The sequence below is a fragment of the Microtus ochrogaster genome, chromosome 2 (genome assembly GCF_000317375.1).
Source record: "Microtus ochrogaster isolate Prairie Vole_2 chromosome 2, MicOch1.0, whole genome shotgun sequence".
Taxonomy (NCBI): Eukaryota; Metazoa; Chordata; class Mammalia; order Rodentia; family Cricetidae; genus Microtus; species Microtus ochrogaster.
In genome coordinates, this window is record NC_022010.1 from 79,578,068 (window position 1) to 79,588,971 (window position 10,904).

Sequence of the window (10,904 nt, forward strand, 5' to 3'; positions counted from 1 at the left end):
AAATCACTGCTTTTTATTGGCTAACTCTTGAATATGAATTTAACCCATTAATCTTTGTATTGACAGGTGGCAGTGGCTTACTGACAAAGTTTCAGTATGTCTGACTCTGGCCACGGCTCTATGGCTCTATGGCATCTTTCTAATTCTGCCTTCCTTCTCCCAGCATCCCATCCAGTTTTTCCTCATATACCTTTGCCCTGCTATTGGCTCAAATCAGTTTTTTATTCGTTAACCAATAAAAGCAACACACAGATAGGACCTCTCAAACCATTTCCCCCTTTGTTTAAATTAAAAGGAAGGCTTTAACTTTAACATAGTAAAATTACATATAACAAAACAGGTATCAAACAAGAATGACAATTACAATATTTATATCTACCCTATCTTTTATCATAACTAAGGAAAACTATAACTATAAATTCTTCAACTCCTTCAAAGACTCCAGAAGGATTTAATATTACCTAAGTAAACAGGAAGACCATTGTAAACAACTCCCAAAAACTCTAGAATTGACAGAGACATCTCATTGCCTGGACAGTCACCCAAAGTTTTCTTGATTGATACATCCATCTTCAGCCTACTGGCCTATAGCAGCAGACTTTTTCATGAAGCAGGAAATTTCAAAGACTGTTCTGCCTGTATTGGCAGTTTGTCAGTCACTTTCTTCCATGCCCTGCAAAACATCAGACTCTTTCATGAAGCAGGAACCCTGAAGGATCCTCTCACCTTTAGGCAAGTTCAGCAGTCATTTCGTTGTAGGTCCTACATGTCCAGATCATCAAACAGACCAGGCAAGAGCAGCTTCTTGCCCAAATGTGTAACAAACACCATAAGAAGCCTCTTCGGGGCCCATCATTCTCTTGAAGTAGATTGGTGCTGCCAAGAGCAGATGTGTCTCATGTCATGAAAAGTCCTAAGTTCTTAAAACATTTTAAATGCCATATTCTGTAGTCTTTGAAAGGTTTGAAGAATGCCTACCTATCTGAAATACATCTTTGTACATCTAGAAAATCTAACTAACATGACTACAAGTTAGACTATTATAGATGATTATCTATTAACCTAGATTTCTTAATTATATACATTTTTAAATGAGCTATACAATCACAATACCTTAATCAAGAGCAGAAATGTATATACATATAACAGAATTGACCTTAAATTTGTAGTATCAATAAAGCAATATCAATACCAATGCAAATCTCTATAGCATATCCCCCTTTAAATATAGACAATATTTGGGAATATGGGTGCAGTTCTGTCCAAACTTTTTCCTGATGTTTATTAGGCAAACTAACATTTTTGAGGAATGTTCAAAGCAACCTGTTATAGGGCCTTGTTCCATCAAACCACACCAATCTGGAAGCAATCAACAAGTTCTCATCCTCTGTGGAACAAGAGACAAACCTCTTTTCTAAAGCAACATATCCTCAGACCCAAATTTGTAAGTCATGATACCTTTATAATGTACATGCTGGTTTGACTTTGTAGCCCATACAATGAAATATCTCTCTGTACTTAGCTTATTCACAGTCAAAAAATTCAAAGATAACATAATAATATCCATATTCCAGACTCTCTGTGTATTTTCCATTTTCACATGGCTTATTTTTCTTTATTCCTTTTAATCTATGACTATCTGTACTCCGTCTCTTTCAAGACTTTACCTTTTTTTAAAAAAAGCATTAACTTTATTTTATGACTCTCTATACTCTTTTTTTCTTCTCTCTTCCAAGTCTACATACATTTATCCTACACTATGACTCATCTGAATTTGTCTTTATTGCATATCTGAAATTCTTTACTGTATTTAAGAGCTTTTAAAATGAGCCGGGCGGTGTGGCGCACGCCTTTAATCCCAGCACTCGGGAGGCAGAGACAGGCAGATCTCTGTGAGTTCGAGACCAGCCTGGTCTACAAGAGCTAGTTCCAGGACAGGCTCCAAAACCACAGAGAAACCCTGTCTCAAAAAAAAAAAAAAAAAAAAAGAGCTTTTAAAATGGTAAGCAGCTTGGTTGCAGCTGCTCTTGATGCTGGTTCCACCATTCTGACTTTTAAAATGGTGGATATACCATTACTGCCAGAAGCCATGATCAGCACTTTAACTCTGAGAATAAATGTGTAGCACATAAACCCTTTTTATCTGAGTAATAGCTAAATATGCCCTACAGCAAGCACACTGTGCTGCCTGGAAATGTCTCTGTGGATTGTATCAGGAATCTGCCATGCTCTCCTGCTTGTGCATGCCTAGCAGGTCTGATCCCTGTGCCTGCCCAGGCTAGGGCTACTAAGCTGCTCTCAGCTACTCTCCTCTGTACCCCAAGTGAGCACACAAACACCTAGGCCCACAAACGCCATCAAAATGATCCATAGCTGGAGTTTGCACTGGCAGCATGTCTCAGAAAGCTGTCAACATAAAGAGGTGATGCTTTTTTTCTGCTACCAGTGAATCAGGAAAACCTCCCTTAAGGGAGCTACAGCATACTGCCAGCCTGGGTGGAGGGCTAGTGGGGTGAGGAGGCATGAGGCTAAACTTTGTTTTTATGTGTTTAAAGTTTCCTTTTAAGATTTTTTTAGGTTTTAAGTGAATTTAGATAGACATGTTGGCACCAGTTTGTTGGTGGAGGGGGCCACTTGCTGCTTGTTAGTTTGCAGCCACTAGGTTAGCTTAAACCCAAAATAACCACACTAAACCATATTATTTAAATCACTGTTTGGCCCATTAGCTTTAGCTTCTTATTGGCTAACTTTTACATATTAATTTAACCCATCTCCATTAATCTGTGTATCCCCACGTGGCAGTAGCTTACCAGCAAAATTTCAGCATGTATGACTCTGGCCACGGCTCCATGGTGTCTCTCTAACTCTGCCTTCCTTTTCTCAGCATTCAGTCTAGTTTTTCTCAGCATTCAGTCTAGTTTTTCTCCTTGCCTATCTCTGCCCTGCTATTGGCTTAATATTATTTTATTTATTCATTAACCAAAAAAGCAATACACAAACAGAAGGGTCTTCCACACCATTGCCTTGTTTTTCTTTAATTGTTGTTGCATGTATGTGTGTATGTATGTGTGTTTGCATGTTTGTGTGTATGTGTGCCTTTGTGTGTTTGTATTTGTGTGTGTGTGCGTGTGTGTGTGTTACTAAATCCATCAACATAAACTGCTCAGGCTGTTAGTGTTCCTTTTTCATGTGTGTTTTTGTGGTCAACCATTTGACATTTGATAACTACTTTGCTGTTTTACCCTGGGGAGGACTGTTTCTCCAGACCCAAACATTTGTTAGCTGGTTGTAGCAGTTTGCCAAAAACAGGGGTCTCCTGAGCTTTTCCCATTCTACATTAGCATGTGTATTGGCACGTACATTTTAGAGGTAATGTTTAAGAAGACATGTTTGGGAGATTTCATGGGTATAGATTCTAATGTTTCTGAGACACAATATTAAGGTAAAGTAAGTTTCTTGTGCCCTCATTTCTTACCACCTTCCTACTCCTTTCAGCAATGATAACTGAGTCCTAGGTGCAAGGGTTGTACTGTAGATGTATCAGTGTAGCCTAAGCTCCAGAGCTCTACATTTTGCATGGTTTCAATTATCTTTAGTGGTCTCTCTCTGTTGCAAAAAGATTTTTTTCCATGAGGGGTAAGACTACACTTATTTGTTATTACAAGGAGAAATATCTAGAATGTGGTTGGGTGTTACTTTTTTTGTTAAAATGAAGTTTCAGTTGCAGGTTCTTCTTCAAGATCCTTGATTTGTCTGTGTTTGGATAGTAGGCAAGATTTCAAGTACCAGGCATAATTTCTTTCTTGTGAAATCTGTCTTAAGTCCAAATAGAGAGCCTCTGGTTGTTACCAAAGTATGCCAGCTCTACTGCACTTTAAGATTACTACGTCATGATCATCAGTGTTGTTACCCATAAGCATCATAGCATAGTACAACTGTTGTTTGCTTCCATAATTTGGAAGATTGCATCGCATCATTAGGAGGTGGTTTTCAGTTCTGCTCAAACTCTGCTGTCTCTGGATCTTTGTCAGAAATGCATGATGTCTTCAGTAATAGGGACTTACCTTCCAACTCTGGTAGGATGGTGTGGGGCCAAAGTAATAGCAATAGACTACAATTTTGTTTTGGAACTATTTTGGATCCAACAGTTCCTAAGATCTTAAAAGAAGCTTTTTTATGCCTATTGTTGAGGTTTTGGTTAGATGATCTATTCCTCTTGAGGAATTCATGGTCAGCATTGATTGAAATTTTTGAGTTAAACTACTGAGATTGTTTGAATGGAAATTACCCCCATAGACTCAGAGGGAGTGGCCTTATTGGAGGTGTGATCTTATTGGAGTACATATGGCTTTGTTGATGGAAGTGTGTCACAGTGGGTTGACTTTGAGTTTTTAGAACTCTCCCATACCATGTCTGCTGTATGCCATGATGATTTCTACCATTATTATGTGAACTAAACTTCTGAACTATAATCCAACCTAATTAAATGTTTTTCTTTATAAGAGTTTCCATAGTTTTGCTGTCTCTTAATAGAAATAAAACCCTAACTTATTCATGTGTATATGTTTATTTGTAACCCAACTTGCATATATTATAAGAATTTTAAATATATGTCTGAATTTGGTTACTTATGACTTTTTCAGTTACTGTATTTGCGTCCCTCCTCTTCGTATAATTATCTCATTCAACTTCTATAAATTTGAGCAACCCATTTTCCATATTCATCTTTAGATCACTGGTACTGCTTTAAACAAACCACCTTGTCCATATCTGAGACTGCCTGGTCTTGGAAACTAACTAGGGCCAGGGCAGGACAGCACTTGTATGGAACAATGTGTATAAATTATTAAGATTATTGAAGTTGAAAAACACTAGTAAAATATAAACATTCCATGTTTGAGTTTAAAATTTGTTTATTGTATGAGAGAGACTAGTTAGAAAATCAACTACAAAGAAAGACATATATTTAGAAGATATTTTAGAATATCTAGAGTTCAATCTTTAAAAATATAATATAGGCAATCTAAATTTGTTAAATCCTTTATTGATAAATTTTAATTTAGTTCAAATTTATACAACGAAAATTTTATATGGCACATCTTTTATACAAAACTAATATTTAATAATTTATTAAATGTAAAATTTTAGATAAAAAACTGAGTACACTCACTATTTAAAGTTATTCATGTATATTGTCTGACTTTCATACAGGAATGATTCATCTAAATTTTGGGGTTTGATAATATACTGTCCACTGAAAATATAAATATTGTTATCAATACTTTAATTCATTGGATGTATATTCTAGTATGTGAGGCAGATATATACTTAAGAAATAAGGTATATGTGTGTGTCATATCTTTTTGTTAAAGTTCTTCACAAGCTTAATACCACAGAGTATTATTTGAGCGTTCAGATCAGGTTGGTTGGGACTTGGAGTGATAAATAGAAGGGTAGAATGGAAGTACTAGGAAGACAGGTGTTACTATTGCAGGAGAATGAGAAACATTGTATCAAAGAGAAAGCAACATGTAGCAGTTGGAACAAACAAAATAGAAACATGTAAGTCCTTTCTGTTTGTCATTCATCACTCAGACGCAATGATAAAATAGCACAAGTTTTATAATTCCAAATGTTAGTTTGAAATGTCATCAGTAGATGACCCTATTTCCCAACATATAAGAAATTCACAACCCCAAGATTCTTCACTATCTGATTTGCCATCACGCAAGTGACTCTTGGTTCTGATTCAAAAGATTTAGAAATGATATTCCATAAAATTCTTCTGCGTCTTGTAGTATTTTAAAATTTAATTATAGTTAATTTATTGCAGTTCACCAATAAGCTTAATATGATTGTGGTAGGTACCTGCCTATTTTCTGACTGATCTATACTCTACGGTTGGATTTAAAAGTAAAAATGGGCCTTGGGGTTGTAGTCTGGTGCTCTAATGTCGGTCTCTGTCTCTGTCTCCTTTCATCGCCTGATGAAGGTAAATATCCAGGAGAATGTCTATATGTTTTTCTTTGGGTTCACCTTTTTATTTAGCTTCTCTAGAATCACGAATTATAGGCTCAATGTCCTTTATTTATGACTAGAAACCATATATGAGTGAGTACATCCCAGAGAGCACGAGCAAGGAACTCAGGACCGCGAGGGGTACACCCACACACTGAGACAATGGGGATGTTCTTTCGGGAACTCACCAAGGCCAGCTGGCCTGGGTCTGAAAAAGCATGGGATAAAACCCGACTCACTGAACATAGCAGACCATGAGGACTGCTGAGAAGTCACGAACAATGGCACTGGTTTTTGATCCTACTGAACGTACCAGCTTTGTGGGAGCCTAGGCTATTTGGATGTTCACCTTACTAGACCTAGAAGGAGGTGGGAGGTCCTTGGACTCCCCACAGGGCAGGGAACCCCATCTGCTCTCCTCGGGCTGATAAGAGAGGGGGAGTTGGTTGAGGGAAGGGGGAGGGATATAGGAGGTGGTGGCGGGCAAGAGACAGAAATCTTAAATAAATAAATAAATAAATAAATAAATAAATAAATAGAAAAAAAAGTAAAAATGGGGGCTAGACAGCTGCCTTTTATTTGCTATAATAAAAATTAATTACTACTCTACCTGTATTGTTATCAATAATATTATTTTGTATCACTATCATAATTGTTTTGGAGAATCATATTTTTGTCATGTAAAATAAAGAGCTTAATAAATATATGTATTCTGGTATTTGTTGCCTTGTTATTTCTTCTCATTCTAAGTAGAAAGTTGATATAACTTACCTGTAAAAATGTGTATTTATCAAAGTAAACAGAAAATATTAAAAGGAATTTTAGCATTTCTTATGTTCTGGAAACAACCAGAATTATATAATTAAACTTAAGACCCATTAAATAGGAAATAACTCATGTCTGATATTTTAACCTAGACAATTACCTATGGACAGTGAGTTCATGAGCTTTAGAATATAATATATTACTGTTACTTGGTGCTACTTCCTGAAAAAGGCATAATTTCTAAATTTTTATCTTTATATTCACTGAAAAATACAGTTATCACTACTCCTCAAAGAAGTTTTTTCCTCATTTTAGGTTTTGTTTTGTTATTCTTCTGTTTTGTGTTTGACACCACATAACAACCATAACAGAAAGACATAACTGATTAAAATGAAGATAACAGGTTATAGTGGGGTGCAATATTCCAACAAATACATCTGTAACAGAAACTGTTCATCAGTAAACAGCATGAAAAAGGTTGTAGAAAGAATGTACGAGTAAGAAATCCATTTGATTTGAGATAATATTTTATACATATGAAAAGTAAGTACACACATGAAATCTCAATAGAGGAATTTATAATGGCTAAAAGACAATTAAAGCAATGTTCAACATCCTTAGTCATCAGAAAAATGCAAACCAAAACAACTCTGAGATTCCATCTTAAACCTGTAAGAATGGCCAAGATAAAAAAAAAAAAAACACTGATAGCAATTTATGCTGGAGAAGTTATGGGGTAAAGGGAACACTTCTGCATTGCCTATGGGAATGCAAGCTGTTACAGAGCCTCTGGATGTCAGTGTGGTGCTTTCTCAGAAAGTTAGGAAACAACCTTCCTCAAGATCCAGTAATACCACTTTTGGGTATATATCTAAAAGATGCTCAATCGTGCCAAAAGGACATGTGCTCAACTGTGTTCAAAGCAGCATTGTTTGTCATTGCCAGAACCTGGAAACAACCTAAATGCCCCTCAACTACAGAATGGATAAGGCAAATGTAGTACATTTACACAATTGAGTACTACACAGAAGAAAAAAAATATCTTGAATTTTGTAGACAAATAGGCGGAGCTAGAAAACACCATTTGAGTGAGGTAACCCAGACCCAGAAATATAATTATCACATGTACTCACTTACAAGTGTTTTTTAAAGATAAAGCAAAGAAAAGAAACCCACAAATCACAACCACAGAGAACTTAGACAACAATGAGGACCCTAAGAGAGACATACATATATCTAATCTACATGGGTAGCAGAAAAAGACAAGATCTCCTATGTAAATTGGGAGCATGGGGACCTTGGGAGAGGATTGAAGAAGAGGGTGGTGAGGCAGGGAGGGGAGCAGAAAAAAATGTAGAGCTCAACAAAAATCAATAAAAAAAAAGAAATCTCAATCTCAACAATATGACCTACTAAACAATACTGAGCCAGTGGCATTACCAGTTGACATACCAATGTGTGTGAAGAAAATCTAACAAAGCCCTACTGCTAAATGTAGAGCTACAGGCTGTTAATCACTGCTAAGAGAGACAAACAGCCTTCTCTAGGTAAACTGTAGACAGTACTGAGGGTAATTAATCACTGCTAAGAGGGAGAGCCAGTTTTCTGCAGAGCCATGCCCCTTGATAAGTTATTCTATCTCAAATGGACATCCCTAAACACATAGACATTTGTGACCAAGATTAAATTGGCTCAGTATATTGCACGTATACATATATGTGTGTGTATATGCACACACATGCACACAAAAATAAAGCAATAATAAAGAAGAGGTCATAAAACTGAATAGGGGTGAGGGAGAACAAGTGAGGAGTTGAAGAGAAGATAGGAATCGTTGAAATGTGGTGCACACAGTGTTCATGTATGAAAGCATAAAAAAGTGAAACAAAATTAAAACTGACAGTTTAGAAAAACTAGTAGCAGCAAGAAAGAAAATAGTTTGTTGCTAATATTGTAGAACATTGAAGTGTTCTTTATAGGAAAATAAACAGTCAATGTCTTACTCTTGATTCTATGAAAGCTCAGAAATTAGAGGAAGTAGTTGTGGGAACCTTGGATCTAGAAGAAGCTGGTGCATAAACCTTCCTGAACAGAAGTCATTTTCTGTTGTCATGGAAAGACAATACAGTTGGTGTTAGTACAGAAGTTTTCTCATTTCTAAGATGATTTGTACATACAGTTGTAGATTTCTGAACAAAAGTAATTTTAAATTTTCAAGAAAGGATTCATTGAATGCTATGTGCTACTATCATAAAAGTGGTCTATATATTAATAAGACAATATTATATATTACTTATACTTAATGCTTCGGATCACTTAAACTTGAGTTTATTGGATAGCTCTTTGGGATCCAGCATTTAAGTGTGAGAGCTTTGGGCAGTTGATGGAATGAAAAAAACTAAGGAAATTAGATTTTTCAGCAATAGGTATCATTGAATTGTGTCTAGTCTTTAATAGATGGTTCTAGACCCATAAACGTATGAGAAGTCCTAATTGAACTAACATTATAAAAGAATGATTATAATCATAAAAATAAGAAGAAAGTGAGAAGAATAATTTTGGAAGAGGATACCAAAAGGGATGTTATGATTGACATGCAGTTGGTGGTGAGAGTGATGTATTTGCACTCATGTATGAAGTAATATGCAGTATTGAGGAAAATACCTAGAATCTGAAATGTTAAAAGAAATAAATATTATTCAAGATATAGGTTTGGCACTATACATTTTTATACATATTAAAATTCAAAGTCATTGAATTGTTTTAAATAAATAATTAAATTAACATTTTATTGCTTTTATCATAATATTTTTGTGGGGAGGAAAAGGATATATGATTATCTATGTCAACAGTGTGTGTGTGTGTGTGTGTGTGTGTGTGTGTGTGTGTGTGTGTAGAATAGACCACAATTTTTTGGACTTAGTTCCCTCCTAATTTTATGTGTGTCCCAAATATCAAGCTCACATCTCTGCAGTTTGTCAGCAGTTGCCTGTATACTCCGAACCATCTTTTTTAATACCATTTTTATACGTTATGTTTATCATCCTGACTAAAACCTGGATGATGACTTGAAGAAGTAGAAAATAATTTTTATCTTCTGCGAGCCCTAGAGCATATGAGGTGGTATGAATCAGGCATTGAAAGTTAAAATGGAATGAGGTTATTTAGGCAATGGCTTTTAAAGAGTGAGAAGTCAATTTTGGCTTAAATTCAGACGATAAGGATATTGGAAAATCTCCATGTTTAAAAAGGCCAGAAGTAATAAAATAATATACTTGGACATGTTGAATGTGATATTATTTGGATTGCATATACGGAGATCATCATAGAAATGTTTTTATGTTCCAGAGGACAAAGAACAATGGATTATATTTCAATCCACTCATTTATTCAACATTTGTCTTAAGATGTTTTAAAATATCTTAATGGTAAACACTTTAAATTAGTTATCTAGAAAATCCCTATCTTACTCAAATTTAAAATATTGAGTGAAGATTGGTCATAAGTTAAAAATTAAATACAAACAATGCTGATATGAACATAGCTGAGCATATACTTTTGTTGTATGATAGGGCCTCTCTTGGGTATATTCCCAAGAGTGGTATTGCTGGGTCCAGGGGTAGGTTGATCTCGAATTTCCTGAGGAACCACCACACTGCTTTCCAAAGTGGTTGCACAAGTTTGCATTCCCACCAGCAATGGATGAGGGTACCCCTTCCTCCACACCCTCTCCAGCAAAGGCTATCATTGGTGTTTTTCATTTTAGCCATTCTGACAGGTGTAAGATGGTATCTTAAAGTTGTCTTGATTTGCATTTCCCTGATCGCTAAGGAAGTTGAGCATGACCTTAAGTGTCTTTTGGCCATTTGAACTTCTTCTGTTGAGAATTCTCTGTTCAGCTCAGTGCCCCATTTTATAATTGGGTTGGTTAGCCTTTTACGGTCTAGTTTCTTGAGTTCTTTATATATTTTGGAGATCAGACCTTTAAATCAATGCAAATATTCAAATATATTATGCGTTGTGAAGAAAAAGCTTACTGGTATAAAATCAAACATTAAATAAATTATCATTACTTGGATTCTAGCTATAGGGAATAAACCTGAATGTGATGTTGACTTCAA